Source organism: Ovis aries, chromosome 4, assembly GCF_016772045.2.
Source record: "Ovis aries strain OAR_USU_Benz2616 breed Rambouillet chromosome 4, ARS-UI_Ramb_v3.0, whole genome shotgun sequence".
Taxonomy (NCBI): Eukaryota; Metazoa; Chordata; class Mammalia; order Artiodactyla; family Bovidae; genus Ovis; species Ovis aries.
In genome coordinates this window covers 34626317-34648889 of record NC_056057.1, presented here as the reverse complement: position 1 = coordinate 34648889, position 22573 = coordinate 34626317, and the positions used below count along the sequence as shown (strand labels likewise).

Sequence of the window (22573 nt, the reverse complement as noted above, 5' to 3'; positions counted from 1 at the left end):
TGCAGAAACAGGAACTCAAAATACATATAGATTAAGAAAACAGAGGTTTACCTCTCTCTCATGTAACAGGGCATAATCACTCAAGGACAGGTGTGGGAAAAATCAGATGTGGGGAATTAAATCATGTCAGTCTATCTTGTTGCTCCACTTTTCCTATAGTCTTTACCTATGTAGTTAAAAATGACTCATTCCCATTACACCCACATTCCAGCCAGAAGTAAAAGAAGAAAGTAAAAAGGAGGGCACGCTCATTCCTTTAGGGAAAATATCCAGATATTGCACACATCAGTTCTACATATAATACTTGGGCCAGAGTGACAGTCATACAATTAAACCTGGATGCACAGGTTAGGAAATTATTACCAGGAATTATCTTGGCACTCAAATATTTTACTATTACTGAACAAGGGAAGAACAAATATGGCGATCAGTAGTAGATTTCATCACAAGTAAGATCAAGAATATTAGCCTGCCAAATGCTGTATCTAATGTCTGAGGCAAGAAGAACTGCCTCTGTTCTGAGGTAAGAGAGAGTAGGAGAAGAGAAAAGTCAGGCAAATGTTGGAAGGCTATGAATCCTCTCTTAAAACCTCTGAATTCTTGGAATGACAAGCCCTGTGACAACTGGTCGGAGAAGGCAATGGCACCCCACTCCATTAATTACTCTTGCCTGGAAAATCCCATGGATGGAGGGGCCTGGTAGGCTACAGTCCATGGGTCGCTAAGAGTCGGGCATGACTGCGCAACTTCACTTTCACTTTTCACTTTCATGCACTGGAGAAGGAAATGGCAACCCACTCCAGTGTTCTTGCCTGGAGAATCCCAGGGACAGAGGAGCCTAGTGGGCTGCTGTCTATGGGGTCGCACAGAGTCAGACACGACTGAAGCAACTTAGCAGCAGCAGCAGCAGTGACAACTGGTAAAGAGACTAGATTCTTCAAGGTAAAATAAATTCTAGAATTAGAGGAAGAGTGAACCATGATAGCATAAAACTGAGAACCTGCAGAAGACTATGGAAAGCTTTGAATGTAACCAGATTTTGGAATTGGGCATTTGAGGCAATCTAACACTGATTTTTTGTTATATAGGAAACAAAAGACCCTAGCTGACATGTGAGGACTGCCAAAGCTCCTTTTTGCTTTATTATTTATTTCTGAAATATAGAAACACTATTTATTTGGAGATGTGCAATGCAAGTTAAAATATATGCCAGCAATTTTTCTTTTTCTTAGTAAAGTATAACTGCCTTACAATATTTATTAGTTTCAGGTATATAAAATAGTGATTCAATATTATTATACCTTATGAAATGGTCACCACTATCAGTCTAGTTATAAGTTGTCACCATGCAAAGCTATTACACTATTATTGACCATATTTCCTGTGTTGTACATTATGATGATTTACTTATAACTGGAATTTTGTACTTCTTATTCCCCTTTTAGTTATTTCACCCATCCTCCCACCTCTTCCATTCTGGCAACTATTAGTTTACTCTCTGTATCAATAAGTCTGTTTCTATTTTGTTATGATTGCTTGTTTGTTTTTTAGATTTTGCATATGAAAGATCATAGGTATTTATTTGTCTTTCAATGTCTGACTTATTTCACTTAGCATAATACCCTCTAGGTCCATTCATGTTGTGACAGATGGCAAGATTTCATTCTCTTTTATGGTTAAGTAATATTTTACATATATAAAGCATATATGCTTATACACATACATATATACATGTGTTTTATATATATATATATATACACATCTTCTTTATCCATACATCCATCAGTGGACACTTAGCTTGCTTCCATATCTTGGCTACTGTAAATAATGCTGTAGTGAACATTGGGTGCATGTGCTGTGCTGTGCTTAGTTGCTCATTCATTTCCGACTCTTTGCAACCCCATGGAACGCAGCCCACCAGGCTCCTCTGTCCATGGGGATTCTCCAGGCATGGAGTGGGTTGCCGTGCCCTCCTCCAGGGGATCTTCCCAACCCAGGGATCGAACCTAGGTCTCCCACTTTGCAGGCAGATTCTTTACCAACTGAGCCACCAGGAAAGCCCAAGAATACTGGAGTAACCTATCCCTTCTCCAGGGAATCTTCCTGACCCCAGAAGTGAACTGTGGTCTCCTGCATTGCAGGCAGATTCTTTACCAGCTGAGCTACCAGGAAAGCCCCACTGGGTGCATATATCTTTTCAAATTAGTGTTTCATTTTCATTGGATAAATACCCGGAGTGGAATTACTGGATTATATAGTACTTCTATTGATTTTTTAATTTTTTGAGGAACTTCCATATTGTTTTTCCATAATGGCTGTACCAATTTACATTCACTCCAATAGTGCACAAGACTTCTTTTTTTCTCTACATTCTCACCAACATTTGTTTTTTCTTGTCTTTTTTGATAACAGCCATTCTGATAGGTGTGAGGTGATATCTCACACTGATATCTCAGTGTGGTTCTGATTTGCATTTCCCTGATGATTAGTGTTCTTTGGAAGGAATGATGCTGAAACTCCAGTACTTTGGCCACCTCATGCGAAGAGTTGACTCTTTCAAAAAGCCTCTGATGCTGGGAGGGATTGGGGGTAGGAGGAGAAGGGGACGACAGAGGATGAGATGGCTGGATGGCATCACTGACTCGATGGACGTGAGTCTGAGTGAACTCCAGGAGTTGGTGATGGACAGGGAGGCCTAGCGTGCTGCAATTCATGGGGTCGCAAAGAGTCGGACACGACTGAGCGACTGAACTGAACTGAACTGATGATTAGTGATGTTCTTCAACTTTTCATCTGCCTGTTGGCCATCTGCATGTCTTCTTTGGAAAAGTGTCTATTCAGGGCCTCTGTCCATTTTTAAATCAGATTGTTTGGGTTTTTTGATATGGCACTGTATGCATTCTTTATATATTTTGGATATTAACCCCTCATTACACATATCATTTGCAAATATCTTCTCCCATTTGGCAGGTTGCCATTTCATTTTGTTGATTGCTATCTTCAATGAGCAGAAGCTTTGTTGTTGGACAAGGTCCTGTTTGTTTATTTTTCTTTTGTTGCCCTTTCCTGATGAGACAGATCCAAAAAAATATTGCTAAGACCAATGTCAAAGAGCATCCTGCCTATGTTTTCTTCTAGTAGTCTTATGGTTTCAGACCTTACATTTAAGTCTTTAATCCATTTTGAGTTTATTTTTTTATACAGTGTAAGAAAATTGTCTAGTTTCATTCTTTTGCAAGTAGCTCTCTAACTTTAGCAACACCATTTATTAAAGATACTGTCTTCTCCCCACTGTATATTCTTGCCTCCTTTGAGGCAAGATTAATTGACCATGTAAGTGTGGATTTATTTCTGAACTCTCTATTTCATCATTGATCTATGTGTCTGTTTTTGTATCAGTACCATATTATTTTGATTATTATACCTTTGTGGTATAGTTCGAAATAAAGGAAGAAGTAAAACTGTCACTATTTTCAGATGAAATGAAACTATATATAGAAAAAACTAAAGATTTCACAGTAAACTACTAGAACTAATAAATGAATTCAGTAAAGTTACAGGATACAAAATACACAAAAATCTGTTCCATTTCTATACACTAACAACCACGCTACCACATATATATACTGCTATATATAAAATAGAAAATCAACCAGGACCTACTGTATAGCATAAGGAACTCTGCTCAATATTCTATAATAAACTATATGGAAAAACAATCTGAAAAAGAATAAATATATGTATATGTATAAATGACTCATTTTGCTGTACACTGGAAACTAATACAACATTGTAAGTCAACCATACTCCAATATACAATAAAAATTAAATTTAAAAAACTGACCAAGCCTGGACAGATTAACCCTAAATTCTACAGTAAAATCTATTAGTCAACAATCTCTCCCTCCACTTCCTCTCCATAGCTTCTAAACATAGGTTTTCAGTGCCTCACTCTCGTGAGACAGACAACCAAGGAAGGCCAGGCATTTTTTTTTCTTTTTAAATTTATTTATTTTTTAATTGAAGGATAATTACTTCACATAATTTTGTTGTTTTCTGTCAAATATCAACATGAATCTGCCATAGGTATATATATGTCCCCTCCCTCTTGAACCTCCCTCCCGTCTCCCTCCCCATCCCATCCCTCTAGGTTGATACAGAGCCCCTGTTTGAATTCCCTGAGACATACAGCAAATTCCCATTGCCTATCTATTTTACACATGGTAATGTGCTCAATATTGCTCTTATTAGAGAAATGCAAATCAAAACTACAATGAGATATCATCTCACTCCAGTCAGAATGGCCATCATCAAAAAGTTCACAATAAATGCTGGAGAGGATATGGAGAAAAAGGAACCCTCTTTGAGCTCTTGGTGGGAATGTAAATTGATACAGCCACTATGGAAGATGGTATGGAGATAAAACCACGATATGACCCAGCAATACCACTCCTAGGCATATACCCTGAGGAAAGCAAAATTGAAAAGGCCAGGTATTTTAAGAACATCTCCATGATGGAAGACAAAAAAATAAACAAGAAGAAAGAAGAACTTTAAAAATACTATCTGATAGAGAAATTAAGAAAACCCATCTGCAATTGCATCAAAAAGAATACATTTAATCAAGGAGGTGAAAGACTTACACTCTGAAAACTACAAGGCAATTGATAAAATTAAAGATGACACAAATGGGAAAATACACTGTGCTCATAGATTCAAACAGTTAATCGTTAAAATTTCCATACTACACACAGCAATCTACAGATTTAATGCAATTCCTACCAAAATACTCATGGCATTTTTCACAGAGCTAGAACAAATAAACCTAAAATTTGTATGGATGCACAAAAACCCTGAATAACCAATGCAATCTTGAGAAAGAACAACAAAGCTGCAAGTATCACAGCTCCTTTTAAAGTCTGTAACTTTTAAGAAAACAAGGGTGCTAGGAGCAGGATAAACCATGGTTGAAAATACATGGTTTTTTTAAAAAGAAAAAATCAGTATAGACTTCCTAATTGCGCTACTTATAGCAACTATAAAGTTAGCAATTTGAGAGAGCTTTCAATTAGGCATAACATAGTGTTAGTTTTAGCTACTGGAAATAGATATGAAGTATGAATCACTTTCTTAACAGAAATGTAGGCTAAATGTATCCATCACAGATTTTAAGAATTTCGCCAAATTTCTTCTTAGCCACATTTTGCATACTGACACTGAGACATCAGTAAACAGGATGAACTAGCCAATTTCTGTCTTTGCAAATGAGTCCAAATGGACTATAGTTTATAATGTCAGTGGAATTGACACAGCAGATGGACAACTGCACTTATGACAGATTGCAACATGCCTGATTACAAAATAATTCGTTGCTGAATAGGCCTCATCACCAGCAGAAGTTCTCACGGAGAAAGTTTCTTTAGAACCAAATAAACATAAAGCAAGAGTTATCAGGAAGCATTATCTGAGTCTCCATGTGTCATTTTCCAGATGTTAACGAGGTACAATAAAAGAAGGCTCTCTTAGAAAAAAAATTCCTGGAACAAGTTACTCTCGCCCTTCTGATGTAAGCTGTGGGAGAAGAGCCGTTCAAATGTCTGGCCAACCATGAAACGCAAAACATGACTTTGCCCTCTATGAGCTACTGGCGGGATTTTAGATTCAGGTAACCTCTTTGTTATTGATTAATGATGTGTAGAATTCAGGTAAGTTCTATGAATATTTCATATTATTAGTAATATAACAAATATGGGAATATCTATTGCATCAACATTCCTTATCTGCACCACCATGGCTTGCAAGTGCTTGCAATGGCTATATTTTAAAATATGTTGAAAGTAACAACATATAACACTTTTTTAGTTTCTAACATATAGAATTTTCAAAATCCTAATCTTTTTAATCCTTAATCTTCTGTGAAAGGACTCAATATCTCTGAATTGTGCTCTACCAACACTTCCGTGCCTCATGCTACTATCTTATCTTCTTGTCACTGGAAAGGAGTCAGGTGGATACTCTACTTCCAGCCTTTTAAAACCCAGAGGCATCTCTGTAGTCTTTGGAATGCACTGTTGAGTTGCCTGTCTCCTGAAAATACTGGTAATTCCCAGGTACATTTTTCCTTCAGTCTCTATTTCCTATGGTACAACTGTGCAAATTGGAATTCTGGTCCTGGGTATCCATTCCACATCCCCCAAATTTCAAAATCTATCACAAATAAATAGATAAAAAGACAATTAACTATAACATATACACATACTTTGTGCAAACTTTTATTCATAGGTAAAATCAAATACCACTTACTATCAATATATAAATCAATGTTAATTATCCCTCAGTATAATCATATCTTTGCACTATTAGTGGGTTGCTATTCCTTCCTGCACTGTCTTGCACCTGTTAATCTTTCCCTTACCATAAAGGCAGCTTTGATAGTTTTCCATGCTCTGATTCAGAGGAAGAATAGGCATACAGGTAAGAACAAAGAAGTCAATTAAATTTTTGAATGGATTTTTATAAATTTACATGAGACAATACTTTGATCTTTAAGGGCCAAGAATATGAAGGAAAAGAAAAAGGATTTTGAAGCTTCAAACAACAGTAATCATTTTATTATTACTCATAGCTTCTATGGATCAGAATTCTAGGAAAGGTTGGGATATGCAGCTCCATCTTACGGGTGTTGCATGCCTTTGCAGTCAGATAATGGTGGGAAGGTGCCCACAGATTCCTTCAAAAGGTAGAGCCCAATCTTTATCCCCTTACGTGTGGGTTTACCTTAGTGCCTCACTTCTAATAAATGGAACAAAATAGAAGCGACAATGTGTAACCTCTGAAATTAGGTCATTAAAAGCATTGCAGCTTCCTCACTCTTGGATCACTTGCTCTTCAGGAAGCCAGTTGGCCTGTGCTTGAGGACACTTAAGCAGCTCTATGGAAAGGTCCATATGGTAGGAATTGAAGCCTCCAGCCAACAGCCAGGAATGAAGTCTTTTGCCTGGAACTAGATCTTTTAGTCTCAGTCAAGCCTTCAGAGGACTGAAGCCCCAGTCAACATCTTTATATCAACCTCATGAGAATCCCTAAGAAAATCACCCATCTAAGCCACTCTTGAATTCCTGATCCATAGAAACTGGGAGAGAATAAATGCTTGCTGTTTTAAGACACTACATTTTGGGGGTAATTAATTTGTTACACAGCAATAGATAACTAGTTAGGAGGGGAAGCTGGAGCAGCTGGGGGCTCTCCAATCATCCTTCATTTTTTATGTTCTCAGTACTTCTCTATGTGGTTTATCTGGGCTAGTTTGGGCTTTATCACTCTATGGCAACTGGACTGCATATATGATGGCTGAATACTTGTTGGCTGATAGGCCTTTTATAATCTATCTTTAGAAGTCACATAGCACCACTTTCTGCATACTTTATCGGTTAAAGAAGTCACACAACAGTGGGAGGACAATTAGAGACTAAGGAAAAAGCATAAAATGTCTGATGAAATAAAAGCTATGTTTTAACACACACAAAAAAGTAGCCACAAAACCTGTCCAGTGTCAAAGGGAGGAGTCACGCAGCTCCGTCTCTTAATGAAAGGAGTGGCAAGTTGTATTGTATGAAGAACATTTTGGATAGGAAATACTATTACAGCCATCTTTAGAAAATGCAATTTTCTACATTATAAGCCTTCCACGCTTTAAGCCAAGTACCACATCAAAAAAAAAAAAGGCATTTGAATAACAGATTAGCAGAGTTATAAATTTAGGAGTCATCAGTGTATAGAGAGCAACTGTAGCCACTGGGAATGCATAGCCACCTAGGGAGAGGATAGTGTGAGGAAGAAATGTAGGCCTTAGAGGTCACTGTGAAGACCTCTGAAATTTAGGAGCCAAGCCAGCTAAGAAGCAAACTGAGAGGTAGCAGGAATTTCAGAGTATTTTATGTCAAAGTCAATAAAAGAGGAGTACTCAAAGAACAATGCAGTCATTTCAGGAGCAAATGCTGCTGAAAATTAAACTAAATGATAGAATATTTTCATGGGATTTAGCAATGTGGAGGCTGTTACTGATTTTCAGGGGCATGTTGGAGGCACAAGCTAGACTAAAATGGTTGAAAACATAAAAGAAAGAATAAGCATAGTCCCAGGAGGGAGATGAGATCATAAAGCACAAAAGAATGGATTAGCCTTGAATAAGAGAAGGAACATCTGTAGGATTGGAGGAAAGGAGTTTAGGATGAGCTCGGATGAGCACATAAGCAGGGGCAGGGTAGGGGCAGCAGGTTATCAAGGAAGTTAATGCTTAAAAGTCTCTGGTAAAAGGTCATTTGTTGAAGAGGGGGTAGAACGAATCGCTCTTAAGAGTCTGAGAAGGTTGAAGGCCTGTTGCCAAGGAAATGACAGACTTACTCACTGCAAACCCATAGTGTATAATCTATGACTTTAAAAAAGTTCATTGACTTGAATTTAACTTTTTGTTTAAATAATAATAAAAAGAAGTTAAATCAACTATGTTGATTTTTACTTTAAATTTAATAAAAATAAAATAGCTATATAATATCAGATTTTCCTACCAAGTGAATATGAAAATGGTAGGAAAACTCTGGTCACTTATTTTATTCTACCTTCAGGTATAAGCCTCCTATGCTAGGGAAATCTAATTTCTAAATGCTTAATTTGATTTATTACTTTATAAAAGTGTAGTTGCAGTAAGGAGAGACGTAAGAAAGGTCTAAAAGCAGGAAATTATAGGTTTATTTTCATTTTTACCCATTGCAAGAGACATACTGCTTATACTGTACCTACTATGATCTTTTCAAATGACATAGCTATTTATAACATTATATATGAGACACCATTATATCATATTTTCCTCCCACAGTTGTTCTACAATGGTAAAGCAGCATGGGTTCCTTCTCAGCCGAGACTCGTGTGAAAATTTATTACAGACTCATGATCAAGAGTGTTCTCAACAGAGAATGACTCCACAGCACATGGCTCTTTGGCAAAGGAAAAAAAAAAAAGACTGCAGTATCTTTTGCAGTGTCTGAAAATGGGCTCCTGTTCAACAAAAATGAGCTTATCCAATTACAGTCGAAATAGAAAAAGGATTTTTACCTCTGGACAATGGCTGTAAGAACCTTATGTCTTGCTACACCAGGTTGAACCAACACAGACCAAAATTCAGCATAAATGTAAACTTCTGGTAAGAAACACAGACACAGGAAAAAGATTTTAGTGATACTCTCCTGCTGCAGCCACATACCTTTTTTACCCTAGGTTTGCTAAAATAAACATAATACAGCTGTAGTGGCTACAATTATATGGTTATATATAATAATAATATTCTCAAGTCTGAACACATAATCCTGTTATTCCCAATTTCATCAAATTAACTATTATATATTACATGTCTTCATCAGGTCTGTCCACTTAAGGTGCAGTTGTTATAATAAATATTATTATGCTCTGGAATTTAATTTACTATGGTGTATTTAATATAAGGTAGACATTCTTTATGAAACAGAAACAGATTCACAGACATAGAGAACAGATTTGTGTTCACCAAAGGGGAGAGGGGAAGTGGGGAAAAGATTGAGATTTGGGGATTAGCAAATGCAAACTATTATTAATTGAATGAATAAAAAAAGTTCTACTGTATAGCATGGACAGAGGAGCCTAGCAGGCTACAGTCCATAGGGTCACCAAGAGTAGGACACTATATAGCACAGGAAACTATATTCAACATCTTGCAATAAACCATAATGGAAAAGAATATGAAAAAGAATGTGTGAATCATTTTGCTGAAATATACAACAGAAATACAGCAGAAATAATACAACATTGTAAATCAACTATATGTCAATAAAGTAAATTTTAAATATATATATCTAATATAGATTCTCTTAAGTACATATTATAAGACTAGACTGATAGTTCAGGTAATTGCAGAAAGAAATAGCTGAAGAAATAGTATTTCCTATTGGGTTTAGACTTTGCCTGTAACAATTTCAGGTCAAGGAAACCCTTTAGCTTGCATGTATCTATATATTTCTGTTACATGTATATATTTTTTTTAATTTTTATTTTTACTTTATTTTACTTTACAATACTGTATTGGTTTTTGCCATACATTGACATGAATCCAGCACGGGTGTATATGCGTTCCCAAACATGAACCCCCCTCCCACCTCCCTCCCCATTACATCTCTCTGGGTCATCACCGTGCACCAGCCCCAAGCATGCTGTATCCCTGTTACATGTATATTAAGGGTATCCAGTGAACCCTTAAGTAAGAAGCCATATCACTTTTTCTAGTGCTTGAAACACTTTGCCCAGAAACATGAAAACAGACCAATTTCCAAGGAGTTTAAAAAAAAACAAAGGCTTAGAACAATGGAACTTAAAATATCCCTTTTCATACCTTTCAGCAATAGACTGCCTTTATGAAATACAAAGTTTTAAAAGGTATTCATTGAAATAGGGTTGTTGTCCTAACAAATCCTACTCAACATTCAAATAAGGCAAAAATTCTCTTTTCCTGCTTTTTATCCTTTGCTGTTATGATGGGTAAATACAAATAATAATATCTGACACTTCTGAAAATCTACTATTGGTCAGATATTTTTCAGAGTGCTTTGACTAAGCAAGACCAATGAAGAACGGTCCATCTTTCCTAATATCTGCAATTTAGAGCAATCTGAGGAAACCAAGTGATTTCCATACTCACAGAAAACCAGTCAATCTAATCACACTAGGACCACAGCCTTGTCTAACTCAATGAAACCAAGCCATGCCTGCAGGGCAACCCAAGACAGGTGGGTCACGGTGGAGAGGTCTGACAGAATGTGGTCCACTGGAGAAGGGAATGGCAAGCCACTTCAGCATTCTTGCCTTGAGAACCCCATGAACAGTATGAAAAGGCAAAATGATAGGATACCAAAAGAGGAACTCCCCAGGTCATTAGGTGCCCAATATGCTATTGGAGATCAGTGGAGAAATAACTCCAGAAAGAATGAAGGGATGAAGCCAAAGCAAAACAATACCCAGCTGTGGCTGTGACTGGTGATAGAAGCAAGGTGCGATGCTGTAAAGAGCAATATTGCATAGGAATCTGGAATGTCAGGTCCATGAATCAAGGCAAATTGGAAGTGGTTAAACAAGAGATGGCAAGGGTGAACATTGACATTCTAGGAATCAGCGAACTAAAATGGACTGGAATGGGTGAATTTAACTCAGATGACTATTATATCTACTACTGTGGGCAGGAATCCCTCAGAAGAAATGGAGTAGCCATTATGGTCAACAAAAGAGTCCGAAATGCAGTATTGGATGCAGTCTTAAAAATGACAGAATGATCTCTGTTCATCTCCAAGGCAAACATTCAATATCACAGTTATCCTAGTCTATGCCCCAGCCAGTAACGCTGAAAAAGCTGAAGATGAACGGTTTTATGAAGACCTACAAGACCTTTTAGAATTAACACCCAAAAAAGATGTCCTTTTCATTATAGGGGACTGGAATGCAAAAGTAGGAAGTCAAGAAACACCTGGAGTAACAGACAAATTTGGCCTTGGAATGCGGAATGAAGCAGGGCAAAGACTAATAGAGTTTTGCCAAGAAAATGCACTAGTCATAGCAAACACCCTCTTCCAACAACACAAGAGAAGACTCTACACATGGATATCACCAGATGGTCAACACCGAAATCAGCTTGATTATATTCTTTGCAGTCAAAGATGGAGAAGCTGTATACAGTCAACAAAAACAAGACCAGGAGCTGACTGTGGCTCAGATCATGAACTCCTTATTGCCAAATTCAGACTTACATTGAAGAAAGTAGGGAAAACCGCTAGACCATTCAGGTATGACTTAAATCAAATCCCTTATGATTTTACAGTGGAAGTGAGAAATAGATTTAAGGGCCTAGATCTGATAGATAGAGTGCCTGATGAACTATGGATGGAGGTTCATGACATTGTACAGGAGACAGGGATCAAGACCATCCCCATGGAAAAGAAATGCAAAAAAGTAAAATGGCTGTCTGGGGAGGCCTTACAAATAGCTATGAAAAGAAGAGAGGCAAAAAGAAAAGGAGAAAAGGAAAGATATAAGCATCTGAATTCAGAGTTCCAAAGAATAGCAAGGAGAGATAAGAAAGCCTTCCTCAGTGATCAATGCAAAGAAATAGAGGAAAACAAAAGAATGGGAAAGACTAGAGATCTCTTCAAGAAAATTAGAGATACCAAGGGAACATTTCATGCAAAGATGGGCTCGATAAAGGACAGAAATGGTATGGACTTAACAGAAGCAGAAGATATTAAGAAGAGGCAGCAAGAATACACAGAAGAACTGTACAAAAAAGACCTTCACGACCCAGATAATCATGATGATGTGATCACTAATCTAGAGCCAGACATCTTGGAATATGAAGTCAAGTGGGCCTTAGAAAGCATCACTATGAACAAAGCTAGTGGAAGTGATAGAATTCCAGTTGAGCTGTTTCAAATCCTGAAAGATGATGCTGTGAAAGTGCTGCACTCAGTATGCCAGCAAATTGGGAAAACTCAGCTGTGGCCACAGGACTGGAAAAGCTCAGTTTTCATTCAATCCCAAAGAACGGCAATGCCAAAGAATGCTCAAACTACTGCACAATTGCACTCATCTCACATGCTAGTAAAGTAATGCTCAAAATTCTCCAAGCCAGGCTTTAGCAATACGTGAACCGTGAACTCCTGATGTTCAAGCTGGTTTTAGAAAAGGCAGAGGAACCAGAGATGAAATTGCCAACATCTGCTGGATCATGGAAAAAGCATGAGAGTTCCAGAAAACATCTATTTCTTCTTTATTGACTCTGCCAAAGCCTTTGACTGTGTGGATCACAATAAAATGTGGAAAATTCTGAAAGAGACGGGAATATCAGACCACCTGACCTGCCTCTTGAGAAATCTGTATGCAGGTCAGGAAGCAACAGTTAGTACTGGACATGGAACAACACACTGGTTCCAAATAGGAAAAGGAGTATGTCAAGGCTGTATATTGTCACCCTGCTTATTTAACTTATACGCAGAGTACATCATGAGAAACGCTGGACTAGAAGAAACACAAGCTGGAATTAATATTGCCGGGAGAAATATCAATAACCTCAGATATGCAGATGATACCACTCTTATGGCAGAAGGTGAAGAGAAGCTAAAAAGCCTCTTGATGAAACTGAAAGAGGAGAGCAAAAAAGTTGGCTTAAAGCTCAACATTCAGAAAACGAAGATCATGACATCCGGTCCCATCACTTCATCGGAAATAGATGGGGAAACAGTGGAAACAGAGTCAGACTTTATTTTGGGGGACTCCAAAATCACTGCAGATGGTGACTGCAGCCATGAAATTAAAAGACGCTTACTCCTTGGAAGAAAAGTTATGACCAACCTAGATGGCATGTTCAAAAGCACAGACATTACTTTGCCAACTAAAGTCCATCTAGTCAAGGCTATGGTTTTTCCTGTGGTCATGTATGGATGTGAGAGTTGGACTGTAAAGAAGGCTGAGCACCGAAGAATTGATGCTTTTGAACAGTGGTGTTGGAGAAGACTCTTGAGAGTCCCTTGGACTGCAAGGAGATCCAACTAGTCCATTCTGAAGGAGATCAGCCCTGGGATTTCTTTGGAAGGAATGATGCTAAAGCTGAAGCTCCAGTACTTTGGCCACCTCATGAGAAGAGTTGACTCATTGGAAAAGACTCTGATGCTGGGAGGGATTGGGGGCAGGAGGAGAAGGGGACGACAGAGGATGAGATGGCTGGATGGCATCACTGACTCGATGGACGTGAGTCTGAGTGAACTCCGGGAGATGGTGATGGATAGAGAGGCCTGGCGTGCTGTGATTCATGGGGTTGCAAAGAGTCGGACACAACTGAGTGACTGAACTGAACTGAACTGAACTGAACTTTCATTACGTTGGTAATTATGAGCAAGTTCCATGAGCAACTGAAATAATTTAGTAAATTTGTTTTGTACCAAGACACATTGAAAAAAAAAAAAACTAGTATTTTGTAAGCTCCTTAATACTTTGTCTCTCGATCTCTGCCCCGTTTCTGTTCCCTATGCCTTGCATAGGGCTCAACACAAAGGACAGGCTCGTGAAGGTCTGCTCAATGAAAGGAAGGAATGGATGTATCACAAACATGCAAACTCTTGAAAGCTACAAAGGTAACACAAATTCCCTGTTTCTTTCTGTCATTGCACATTCTGTGCAAGGGAATTAGATATACATCGAATAAAAGAGCAAAGAATTAATCAATTAGTCGTTAAATGTTAGAGGGCCTTTCACACTGGAATTTCAAAGCATAATCCCTTTGGTTTCAATATTCTTGAGGCTTGTCAATTGTTTACCACAGCTTATCACTAACGAATTCAAGCCACAGAATTCCCATCTACTCTTGTAGCTACTGGTCTGGAAAGGGAAAAAAAATAAATCTTGCTGAACAATAAGGACATCTGCTGGTTAAAATGGAACACTCCTATCCTTGAAATGCTGCAACTAGATGGACAAGATTTGGGTAACAAAGTTTAGAATAATGCTGAACATGTGATATGTTCAAATAACCTCCTTCTAAGTAGAGTAATTATAAAGGTAACATTTGCTTGGTTCATTCCAGAGTTGTGCAAGTAGGGACACTATATGAAAAAAGACTGAGCTCTCCCTCCAAAGAATTGTTGTTGTTCAGTCACTAAGTGTCTGACTCTATGATCCCTTGGAATGTAGTACACCAGGCTTCCCTGTCCTTTGCTAACTCCTGGAGTTTGCTCAGATTAATGCCCATTGAGATGGTGATGCTATCTAACCATCTCACCCTCTGCTGCCCCCTTCTTCTTTTGCCTTCAGTCTTTCCCAGTATTAGGGTCTTATTTCCAATAAGTCAGCTCTTTGCATCAGATGGCCAAAGCATCGGAGATTCAGCTTCAGCTGAATCCTTCCAGTGAATATTCAGGGTTGATTTCCTTTAGGATTGACTGGTTTGATGTCCTTGTAGTCCAAGGGGTTCTCAAGAGTCTTCTTCAGCACCACAGCTTAAAAGCATCAATTCTTTAGCACTCAGCCTTCACAGTCAAGCTAGATTTAGAAAAGGCAGGGGAACCAGAGATCAAATTGCCAACATCTGCTGGATCATGGAAAAAGCGACAGAATTCCAGAAAAACATCTATTTTTGCTTTATTGACTATGCCAAAGCCTTTGACTGTGTGGATCACAACAAACTGTGGAAAATTCTGAAAGAGATGGGAATATCAGACCACCTGGCCTGCCTCTTGAGAAACTTATATACAGGTCAGGAAGCAACAGTTAGAACTGGACATGGAACAACAGATTGGTTCCAAATCAGGAAAGGAGTATGTCAGGCTGTATATTGTCACGCTGCTTATTTAACTTGTATGCAGAGTACATCATTAGAAACGCTGGGCTGGAGGAAGCACAAGCTGGAATCAAGATTGCCGGGAGAAATATCAATAACCTCAGATATGCAGATGACACCACACTTATGGCAGAAAGCAAAGAACTGAAGAGCCTCTTGATGAAAGTGAGAGAGGAGAGTGAAAAAGTTGTCTTAAAGCTCAACATTCAGAAAGCTAAGAACATGGCATCTGGTCCCATCACTTCATGGCAAATAGATGGGGAAACAGTGGAAACAGAGACTGATTTTATCTTTTTGGGCTCCAAAATCACTGCAGATGGTGACTACAGCCATGAAATTAAAAGATGCTTGCTCCTTGGAAGAAAAGTTATGACCAACCTAGACAGAATATTAAAAAGCAGAGACATTACTTTGCCAACAAAAGGTCATCTAGTCAAAGCTATGGCTTTTCCAGTAGTCATGTGTGGATGTGAGAACTGGACTATTAAGAAAGCTGAGTGCTGAAGAATTAATGCTTTTGAACTGTGGTGTTGGAGAAGACTCTTGAGGGTCCCTTGGACAGCAAGGAGCTCCAATCAGTCCATCCTAAAGGAAATCAGTCCTGAGTATTCATTGGAAGGACTGATGCTTAAGCTGAAACTCCAATACTTTGGCCACCTGATGTGAAGAACTGACTCATTGGAAAAGACTCTGATGATGGGAAAGACTGAAGGCAGGAGGAGAGGGGGATAACAGAGGAAGAGATGGCTGGACAGCATCACCAACTCAATGGACATGAGTTTGAGTAAACTCCGGCAGTTGGTGGTGGACAGGGAAGCCTGGTGTGCTGCAATCCATGGGGTCGCAAAGAGTCTGACACGACTGAGCAACTGAACTGAACTGAACTTCATGGTCCAATTCTCACATCTGTACATGACTACTGGAGAAACCATAGCTTTGACTATACAGGCCTTTGTTGGCAAAGTGATGTCTTTGCTTTTTAATATGCTAAGTTTGTCATAGCTTTCCTTTCAAGGAGAAAGTGTCTTTTCATTTCATGGCTGCAGTCACCAGCCACAGTGATTTTGGAGCCCAAGAAAATAAAATCTGTTACTGCTTCCACTATTTCCCCATCTACTTGCCATCCAGATGTCATGATCTTAGTTGTTTGAATGTTGAGTTGTAAGTCAGCTTTTTCACTCTCCCCTTTCACCCTCATCAAGAGGCTCTGTAGTTCCTCTTCACTTTCTGCCATTAAAGTGATATAATCTGTATAACTGAGGTTGTTACTTCTCCAGGAAATCTTGGTTCCAGCTTGTGATTCATCCAGCCCTCCATTTCACATGATACTCAGCATATAAGTTAAATAAGCAGGGTGACATGCTTCCCTGATAGCTCAGTTGGTAAAGAATCCGTCTGCAATGCAGGAAACCTTGGTTCAATTCCTGGGTCGGGAAGATTTGCTGGAGAAGGGATAGGCTACCCACTCTAGTATTCTTGGGTTTCCCTTGTGGCTCAGCTGGTAAAGAATCTTCCTACAATGCGGGAAGACCTGGGTTTGATCCCTGGGTTGGGAAGATCCCCTGGAGAAAGGAATGGCTATCCACTCCAGTATTGTGACCTGGAGAATTCGGTGGACTGTACAGTCCATGGAGTCACAAAGAGTCAGACACGACTGAGTGACTCTCACTCAACATACAGCCTTATGGTACTTCTTTCCCAATTTGGAACCAGTCTGTTGTTCTATATCTGGTTTTCACTGTTGCTTCCTGACCTGCATACAGGTTTCTCAGGATACGGGTAAGATGGTCTGGTATTCCCATCTCTTTAAGAATTTTCCACAATTTGTTGTGATCCACACAGTCAACAGCTTTAGCACAGTCAATGAACCCAATGTTTTTCTGGATTTCCCTTGCTTTCCCTATAATCCAACAAATGTTGGCAATTTGATCTCTGATTCCTCTGCCTTTTCTAAATCCAGCTTGTACATCTAGAAGTTCTCGGTTCACATACTGAAGCCTCGTTTGAAGAAGTTTGAGCATAACATGAACAGTATGAACAAAAGTTCAGAACAGAACATAAATGGCTAGATTTCTGATCTGATTTCTGATCTTCAGGTCTAAGACAGAAGTATCTCTGAACTCAGCAAACATTTTAAGTGTCTGTTAAGGTGCTGTACCAGGTGTTGGAAAACTGAAGCTGTAAGACAAAGCAGAGGTGGCAGATGGTCCAGCCACCTCTGGGCACATGCCCAGTTCCAGCCTCAGAGGAAGGGGGTTAAACTCAGTTAACATCTGTGAGAGACCAAATCTATTACTTACCAGCACTGTGCTCTCACCATTTTGTAAATGTTATAGGCCAGCTGCTTCCTTACAAATACATTCTTTCCTACACTAGCTGGACAGATGCCTTCCTCCCTCCTGTCCCCTTCTCAACTTTCCAGTCCCTGCTGAAGCGTCTCCTGAGAAAGCCCAACCTGGAACTCCCTACATGAAGTTCACCTTCAGAGAACTCCATTTGTATCCTTTTTAGAATTTACCAAACTGGCAACTGCTGATTGGTTTGCCAATATATTGTCCCTCTCCCTTCAAAGCCAGACTATAAAGGAACAGATATTTGAATCTGGGTACAAACACTCTCCTAGTTTTAGTAAAGTAATTTAACTGTTTCTGTTTTGTTTTGCCCACAGAATTTTCAAGAACAGAATGAAAACTTTTATTCTCATTTGCTAGGAGGATCCGAAGTTCTCCATTCTGCTAAACGGAAGAGGAATGAATTTTTGCTTATGTTCCATTAAAAGGCCTCAGTAAAGACCTACTGTAAAAGAAAATGAAGTGAAGAGGATATGGAGTGGTGGTAACCAGGCTGAGAGATTGAAAGAAGTATAGAGATGAGACACTGACACAGCTGGAGGGTAGGAAGGAGTTATGAGACGGAGGGCCCTAAGCCCCACAGAAAGACTTAGACGACAAAATCTGAGACAGAAGAGGACTTGGAAGGGTCTGATGGGTGGGCCTAGCTAGGGACATTTCTCTATTAGCATAGGAATTCTCATCAGCTTACCAGAAATTCTGGAAGGTCTTCCAGTGTATACACATCAGTTGTATTAGCAGAATTCAAGAGACTGTGTAGAAAGAAAATGGGCTACTCAGTAATAATATTTTTCATTTACTTTAAACAAAAGTTATTGCAAACATCTCTTTCCTGAACCATGACATCCAGAACACAAGATAATCATGAAACAATAGAATTTGCCTCTCAGTATTTGAACCACGTTTATATTAACATACCAACCTATCAACCTTTCAAAAAGGAAAGGTCATTTCATCATTATTCTATTGCTGATGAGGTTCATAAAACTGTTATAAAAAATCTGGAGTCCAACAGAGTTAATCATAACTTCAAATACAGTAAATACCATGTGTCCTATACTTTCATAATAACTTCTGTTTGTGAAAAAAACTGTTTCTCCAGATTTTTCTACAAAACACTTCATTCCTAATTAGGTAAATACTAGGATAATAGTAAAACTCTCATGCATTCTCTAGGTACTACTAAATAGTGAGGTATGAAACACCCAGAATTCTAATTACAGAAAGTTTCTCCAGGTTTAAAATTATGTTATGGATAATTTTACACTGATTAGGCAAGTTAAAGAGATGTTACTACTATAGATTTACTTTTAAAGTCATGGGTTAAACTGATGCTAAAATACACTTGTTTTCCAATACCAACTGACCTTGAGGAAAGGTAGTTATGAAGGAAACTCGCCCAGAAAGGAAAAATTACCAGGATGAACTTGATCTTTTTAGGGATTTAACAGCCGGATGCAGACTTACCTAACATTTTTCAGGAGAGAATGGGTAGCAATTATAATTTAGATACCACTGTTTTATGCCTCAGCTAAGAGGAATCTGATATGGTCATGCTTTGTGGAAAATGTAGCTAATTAAGAACCAATTCCTAAATGATAATGTTAACAATTTTATACACATAATTATTACCTCATTAGAACTCTACTTTCAGTAATTTAATTGCTTTTCTGGTTCAGAGGTTTATTATTTTCCATTTTTAAGTGCTTAAAACATATGATAGGCTCTGTGCAAAGCATTCTACCAACATCATTCTGGTAGATTTTATTATCTCCACTTTTCAAAAGCAAGTGAAGCTTAGAGATGTGTAGTACCATATCTGCTGCTAAGCAATATAGTCAAGATTCACACTTGGGTCTGACTTCAACATCTGTACCACAAGATCCTGCCTCATGGTGGTGGTTATCTACAGTTATGTACCCATTTAAAAACTGATACCTAAAAAAAAAAATAAATAAAATAAAATAAAATAAAAACTGATACCTGCCATAACCACAGGGGATGCAGAGATTACCACAAATTGGTAATAATCTTAGAGGCAATAAAATGCTGCTCCTGACACTTATTTTTTAAATATGATCAAACATATCCTTCTTCCAGTTTAGTAAAGCATCTGGAAACTGGTTGTAATAATTTTTTTACTACAAAAAGACTTGCAAAATCTACTTTATGAGCTGCAAGAGGGTAGTTCAGAGTATGGGCTTGGAGCTGAGGCTTCTATTCTGCCACTTACTTGCTGTGTGTCCTTGGACACATTCCTTCACTTATTTGATCCTTGTCCAAAATGGGAATAATTTACAATAACTATACAGAAGCTTTGGCACTTGGGAATGTTAAATGCATTTAATATATGGAAATCATTTAAATGATACATAAGCACTCAAAAAAATGTTATCTAACCTTGTCCAAACTCAGTTTGTATTTTTTTTTAAACTAGACCTTATTTTTGTGGAGTACCACTTAAGATTCACAGCAAAATTGAGGGGAAGGTACAGACACTTCCCATACAGTCCTTACCCTATACATGAATGTTCAGTTCAGTCGCTCAGTCATGTCTGACTCTTCACTACCCTATGAACTGCAGCATGCCAGGCCTCCCTGTCCATCACCAACTCCCGGAGTTCACTCAGAATAGTCTCCCCCATTATTAACATCCCCCAAGGGAATGGTGCATTTATTGCAAAGGATGAACCAACACTGACATGTCATTAACAACCGAAGTCCACAGGTTATGTTCTATGGGTTTTGATAAATGTATAACACGATGTATCTACTGCTACATTCTAAGAGTTAGACATTTTATGGGTTTTGATAGATGCATAACACAATATATCTACTGCTATAGCATTAAACAGAATCATATTGCTGCCTTAAAAAAAATCCTCTTGTGCTCTGCCTATTTCACTTCCTCTGGCCTCAAATCCTGGCAACTACTGATCCTTTTATTAACTCCATAGTTTCCCCCTTTCCAGAATGTCAGACAGTTGGAATCATTCAATATGTAGCCTTTTTCAGATAAGACTTTTTTCATTTAGCAGTATACATTTAAGATTCCCCCATGTCTCTGCATTCCTATGTCTTTTCATGGATAGCTCATTTCTTTCCAGCACTAAATAATATTCCATTGTACAGGATGTACCAGTTTATCCATTTACTTACTGAAGCATACCCTGGTTGCCTGTAAGTTTGGCAGTTACAACGAAGTTGGTATAAATATTCATATGCAGGTTTTTATGTGGACATAAAGTTTCAACTATTCCGGGTAAATATCGAGAAGTAATTAATGATCACAGGGTAAGAATATGCTTTGCTCTGTAAGAAGCCACCAAAAAGATTCCCATAGTGGCTGTACCATTTTTGCGTTCAATCAATCAATGAGAGTTCCTTAGTATTCCAAAGTCTCATCAGCACTTGGTGTTTCGGATTTTAGCACTTCTAATCAGTGTGTGATGGTTCTCGTTTTCCACTTTTTTTTATGAAATGTGACATTTATGAGTGAGAACGTTATTCCAAAGAATAAATAATGTGGACTACTGGTAAAACTTTTGTACCTTTGGCTTAAAATCTAAACAAACATTTATCTGTCTAAACTCATTTCTGTGTACAGTTTCTTCCCCTTTCTTCAAAGAATTAGTGTCACTTCCACGAAGTCTTTCAACTATATTTTGTATTCAAGAGAAACCAGTTATATAAAACAATTTAAAAAAAAAAGCAAAGTATAGAGGAAAAGAAAGCATTCTTGACTTGATTAGTTAAGTTCAATTCAAGACGTATATATTCCCATCTTGACAGCCTTCGTTTGACCTTTACAACTGATGCTGACCACATTCCCACTGTGACCAGGTAGTGTGAGTCTACACATACTTACTGGACTCATGAAATTTCTCAAATCTCATTTCTGAACTCCTCTCATCCCCCTAGTGAGATAAAGTGAAGTCAAAGTGAAGTCGCTCAGTCGTGTTCGACTCTTTGCAACCCCATGGGCTGTAGCCTACCAGGTTCCTCCGTCCATGGGATTTTCCAGACAAGAATACTGGAGTGGGTTGCCATTTCCTTCTCCAGGAGATCTTCCTGACCCAGAGATTGCAGGTCTCCTGCATTGTAGGCAGACGCTTTACCATCTGAGCCACCAGGGAAGTGAGAGAAAAGCAGCGCACAATAAACCAGTTTATTATAAACAAATAAAATGAGGTCAGAATCACAAGAAGAGTTGTAACACGGTTCCGACCATTCATCTTCGAAACTCTTTCAAAACAAAAATTTCTGCCGGGGCGGTTCTCTGGCAGGTTCGTGACCATGGGAGCGGGGCCGAGTATTTCCCTTCCTGAGAGCTCCCTGGGTAACGAGCAACCAGCGTGTCAGGGCCGGGCTTTGTAAGGCGTACTGTGCATTGCAGACCACCATCTTCCTACACTCACAGAGCATACATTTCACCAAGAACTGCATCACAGGCTCAACAGGTAACACGTCTACAGGGCGGACCCAGTCAGAAGAGCCACACACACAATTTCCGGCCTTCCTCTGCATCCAGACCCCGCTCTCAAGCCGTTCCACACGGCGGTTCCCTCCGTTCTGTGGCCCTAGATAATTACGAAAGTCGACTCGCGAGGGCCAACGGTCCCCGGGCCAAAAGGATCACAGCTGCGCCGAAGAAAGACGGTTCTTCTACACAATATCTGTAACGGGGAAGTCAGTACTTAAATTTCCTAGAGTGAGGTAAGGAAAACAGCAGACAACAACCCCTACTCTGAGAGAGACCGAAGCTCCAATATCCAGAGACCCTTTTTGGCGCGCCGACCTGGCCGGAAGTGACGCAACAGCC

At 38.9% G+C, this 22573-nt stretch overlaps 1 long non-coding RNA gene across 2 annotated transcripts; it reads right to left on the bottom strand.

Annotated features, from left to right (window-relative positions):
- Positions 1 to 2370: 2370 nt before the first annotated feature.
- LOC114114502 (uncharacterized) lies at positions 2371 to 22573 on the bottom strand. 2 transcript variants are annotated; one of them, XR_009600476.1, is made up of 3 exons: positions 20911 to 22573; positions 18443 to 18503; positions 2371 to 9196 (listed from the first exon to the last, which is right to left on the bottom strand). It is a non-coding gene; the product is annotated as an uncharacterized LOC114114502 (long non-coding RNA). The 2 variants fall into 2 exon arrangements; XR_006059618.2 differs by having other exon boundaries at positions 21620 to 22573.